The following is a 5325-nucleotide window of genomic DNA, read 5'->3' as shown; positions in this document are numbered from 1 at the left end:
GAATTGCGCCAGTGTTTTTATGTTTTAGTCCACTATTCTGGAGTCCTCTTAGTTCAGCTCTGAAAATGGTACTAAAAATTATTCGCCTCAGGCTCAGTGAACATTGGTAAATATTCACCTCGACTCCGCCTGGGTGAATATTTACCAATGTTCACCGAGCCTTAGGCGAAAAATTATCAAATATTCGTTGGCAATAAGAGACCATCATAGCTGGCTCTTGTTGGCAACAAGTAAACATATGTTTAGCTTGGTAAAATGCGAGTTTGCTCTGAGCGTAACGTTCATCGAGGTTTTTGTTTCTTTCGAAGAATGAGCGATGTAACTCTTCAACTACTGATGCTTTCCTGTTTGATGAGGAATGGAAACAAGCTATCACTTATAAACAAACGCTTCCCAATAACACTAACTTGTACCTGGGAGTTAGTGACGACTGCACTGATGATAGATTGATTCTAATCCGTGGCAGCACCGGTGACAGGCGCTGTCAATTTAAATGGAAATCAAGAATCAATTAATCCGGAATCGATCGGCCGATCGATCATTAAATCAATGAATCAAAGAATAAGTAAATAAAAAGATAAATGAGTTAAGATAAGCGTGAAACAAACGTTCAAAGTGATCAGATAATAAAATCAACATGCGTATTATTTGGGAGTGTTTATGTTCGTTTAATTTATAATTTTTCCCAGTTCTACAATAATTAGCCGGCTAGGAGGGAGATACTTGGTGAAAAATTACTTATTAAGAAGGGGTGGGAAGGAAGTAAAATTACTCAGTGAAAAGGGGAAGCGGTAATCTTCTCTCGTGGTAAAACATTGTTTACCACCTTTGATTTATTTCCGTGAACTTGTTACACAATTCAACGTGCATGCGAACGTTGAGCAGGGAACGTAGAATGAGCTGGTCTGTTTGGGCTGCCATGCCAATATGAACTATAAAATTACCAGTATATACAAAGTATTTACGTGCAAGTAAAATTCTTCTAATAAGAATTTAGTGGAATTCTTCTGGTATAATAATGCAGAAATATGCTGCAATCTGATTGGCTGAGCTATTGTACACTATCAGCCATTAGTATAAATCAACTAGTCGTTGAAAACTTTACCTAAATCCTCTTCACAGACACTTCGAAAACGCCAATAAGTGACCGTCATTTCGTTAACAAGGGTACACTGCTACGGTACTTACTATCTATCACAGAATAGATAGTGAGTAGCGTAGCCAATCAGAAAAGCATTCGTGATAGAACGCAAGCAGATTTATAGTAATCTGTGATAGATTTTCGAAGTGTCTGTGAAGAGGATTTAGATAACGTTTTGAACGACTAGTAGATTTATACTGAAACAATTAGATTATTCGCTCTCGATTTCTATGCGTGATAATTAAATTTTCTCCGACTCTTATTGGTTATTGGTTTAAATGGATCACGTGACGCGATAGTGTTCATCCGAGGAGAGACACTATCAGCCCATGGTGCCCGTCCGAGGAAAATTCCCGGATGGATAATAATCGTCCGTGAAAATATTTCTGTTCAAAAGCCTGCTTGTAGAAAATAAACAACTGAAATTGTAAAAGTGTTTTTTTGTCCGTTTTGTTTTTCAAATTTTATATTTTGCTTTCACGGGTTTCGTCTAAAAAAGTGTAAAACAATTCAATATGATTTTTGAACTGGCGCGCGGAAGAAAATTTAGTGGTGAACAATAAAGACAATAGAGTGTTTATGTCTCGGAACTATCGGCCTAATAGTTGCCCCTTGGAAATTTGATATTCTTAAAACTAGCAAATATAGCAAATATGTGTTTTAAGAACATCAAATTTCCGCGGGGCAACTATCAGCCGATGATTCCTCGACAGGAACACTATTGTTTTTAAAATACAATTATCACGTTTCTGCTTATCGGCTACTAACGGCTCCCGTTTTCGTTACACTTCTTAATCGGGGCGTTACTTAAATAGAAATCTCGAGCTCATAATCTAATTGCTTAATAGTTCACCGCTAAATTTTCCTGCGTTGTCATTGGCCAAAACTGAGCACGAGCTACGATCTCGCGCGGGCACTATTTAACAACTAGTAGTAATGCATCAGTCAATTCCAGCAGTGCCCATCCACCCCGGGCAACCGCGGGGCATTTGCTCACGTTGTCAGTCTCGGGGGTGGGGCATCCGCAATTTTATCGCCGCCCGGGGGCTGGGCATTTGCGTACCCCGGGGGGACCCCCGGGCATTCGACACACGTGTTTTGGAAATTGCCATGGATGAGTTCATCGGGAAAGACGAGGCGTTTGTCGAACAATAGCTCGTCCGTCAGGGACTAGAGAAACTTGCAGATGTTTTTAAAGGTATGCTTTCTCAATTTGAGATATTTCTTCATTAATTGTAAGCATATAAACATAAGCGACAAGGTGAACTATATTTTGTTTTATCACAAAACAATCACTGACGTGAACACGACTATTTCGCATTTCGCATTCAAAACTAGCCTAGCATTTTTTAAATTCATTAAAGTGGAGTTAAAATACTTAAGGTTTGCGAATTCAAATGATGCGATCTTCAAGACAGATCTTGCGAGCTTAAAATGCAATGCATCATCATTTAAAATGTCTTGATTCTTCACAGAAAAAGTAGCCTGCGAATACAGGCGTTTATTATCGCTCGCGGCTGGAGGCACGTCCGCCGCAATCCCAGCTATCCTCTAGCAAACTGTTAAAAACAAATATAAAGAAATAAATATAATCAGAATCAACTAACACGTACTGTTGTCCTTGAAGTCTTACCGTTGCATTAAAATACTGAACAGTTGACCTTTTTATTCACTGATTAATTAAAAAACTGCAGAGGTGTTGGAAGGCGACGATCTAGGGGGCGGGGTATTTGCCCTCTTTCTTCGTCCCCACCCCGGGGAATTTGCCCATTTTTTTTTTTTTTTAATGCTAATGCCTGGGGGTTAGCCCGGGTGTGGGGGGGGGGGGGGGGAGGGGAGGCGGGGAATGGGCACTGCTGGAATTGACTGATGCATAATCAAATTGCAAAGATCACTTTGTTATAGATACCCTAAATGATTTCCTTAGCTGACTTTCAACCTTTGTCTATAGCTAAAATCAGCATTTTTCATCAACAATCGGACTTTTACAGACAGATATATCATAGTGTCAAAGTCCATGCCAGTGAAGAGGTCCCCTGTGTACGTTGCGTGACGGCGCCAGTTTCCGTAGCCGTCAAAAGTTTAATAGGACTTAAATATTACATCAGCCTTCAAATTTCGTGATAAATATTCCCACATCAACTGGTAATGTTTAAGCGTAAAAACTAATTTGTAAAAGTATATATATATTTTTACAAACATTACTCTAAGCTGAAAGTTCAATTAAAAGCAAACATTTGCAATCGCGTACTCGTTCATCGGAAACAAACAGTCTCCGTGCGACTGATTCGAGTATTTCCCCTGATGAATAAAGTAGACAGTATTTACATTTCCGTTCCTTGGTTCAAACTCACTCTTATGTATCTTGCCTTCAGAGTACTTTTCCACCGATTCCAAACAATATTCGACCGGATAAAGACTGAGCTATCTGTCGCGACTGGAACTAATCAACAAATGCAATCAAATACAGCTGTTCCCAGGTTCAGTGACGGTTGACATCCCAAAGCCAAGGCGATTCAAAGTCCTGTTCGTGAACATATAAAATAAACAAGGAAAATTCCCTCAGATTCCGATAAAGGCTACCGTCACCAAACTCCAACGCTGAGAGCACAAAATGGCAAAGCCTACGGCGACTGAATGGAAAGAAAACTCCAGCGCAAAGACGACCTCACATGGCCTGCTCACATTTATCACCTCTTATTAGTAACGGTACCAGTTAAGTGGCCGTGACATGCCGCTGCAAAAATCAAGCGAGGTGGCCATTTTGGTGTCCTTAAAGGAATGTGAATTTTTCTGCATATAGTCGTGCACAGGACAACCAACTCCAGAAAGCCACAGGTCAAATCTCCGAGCGCAATTAGATTATGAGCTCGAGATTTCTAGTTAAGCAATAGAGTGTTTCTGTTGAGGAACTATCGGGAAATTTGATGTTCTTAAAACAAATATGCTACACGAGTAAAGGGAGCCACACTTTGAAAAAGATAATTTTGTCCACACTACGGCGGAGAAATTTGAAAACGCAGCTTTATTTCTCCGGTTTGGCCCACAGTCCACACTAATCCGTCACGAAAACGGAGCTTTTCGAAACGTTCTTCAAACCGGAGGAATTTGAAAACGCCCGGTGAAAACGCCGGCGTTTCGTTTTAGTGTGCCGGGATAGAAAACATTTTGAAAACGGAGCTTTCCGAAAACGATGACAAGTTTTCCGGGAACACAAATCCAAAATGACCAGTGATTGTTGCGTTTTTAATTTTCTCCGGGGTTTGAGAGTGAAAACACCGTTTTCATATTTATCCGGCGTAGTGCAGGGTGGCGCGACCTTAGATTCGATGATCAAAACGTTATTTGGCTTGTCAATTGATTAGAGCAAGCGGCTTTATAGTGCAACATAAATCGACCGGCGATAATACGACCTCGTCAACAGGATAAATAGCATGAAAAATTGACTTGATCGCAAGTTCATAGAAAGCGTGATGTTCGAGTCAGTCGCTCGATGTTACTTTTTTAAAAACGGTAGACGATAAGTGATGCTTGATGCGTCTTCTTCTCCAAATCACCTTTATTGACTTTCCTCAGCCGACGCAGCACAATGTCGCTGGAAAGTGGTTTCCATATTATCGCAACGATTGCTGAACATTTTTGTATCGATCGCAGCGATCATATCTGTTAAAGAACATATATTAATATTCTCGCGGGAAGTTTTTAATAGGACACTTTTATCATATTTCTCACTTACTGCGAGCGCTGTGATTGGTCAGTTTAGCGGGCCGTATTCTGCTGTACGGCCCGTAAAATTTAAAGATGTGTTCCTCCCGAACCCGTCAGACAAACAGTAGAGATATGATAAATATCTTACTAACCTCGTTTTCTCGGTCCGTATTGTAAGTTACGGATCCTCGTTGTTCTCCTTCGATTTATGGCCCGCTCGTTTGCGCTTAGGCCATATAAATCGATGGGGAGAAAACAACGTCCTTAACTTACAGTACGGCCCTCGAACTCGGTTAGTCAGAGGTATGTATTCGAGTGGGCGTCTCTCTCAGGAGTCTCAGAGAACAGTACGATACTGAGCAAATGTTTTCGAAATTCGCGTTTTGCGGGTACTTCCAAAGTTTGAAATCCCTTGAAAATATATTTGACGCTTTCTAGAAGTGTCATATCGGAAATATCCATATGATATGGGTCAG

This window comes from Orbicella faveolata, unplaced genomic scaffold (assembly GCF_042242905.1).
Source record: "Orbicella faveolata isolate gen_17 unplaced genomic scaffold, um_ofav_v1 contig_29, whole genome shotgun sequence".
Taxonomy (NCBI): Eukaryota; Metazoa; Cnidaria; class Anthozoa; order Scleractinia; family Merulinidae; genus Orbicella; species Orbicella faveolata.
The sequence above is the reverse complement of the archived record's forward strand: the minus strand, read 5'-3'. Positions refer to the sequence as shown.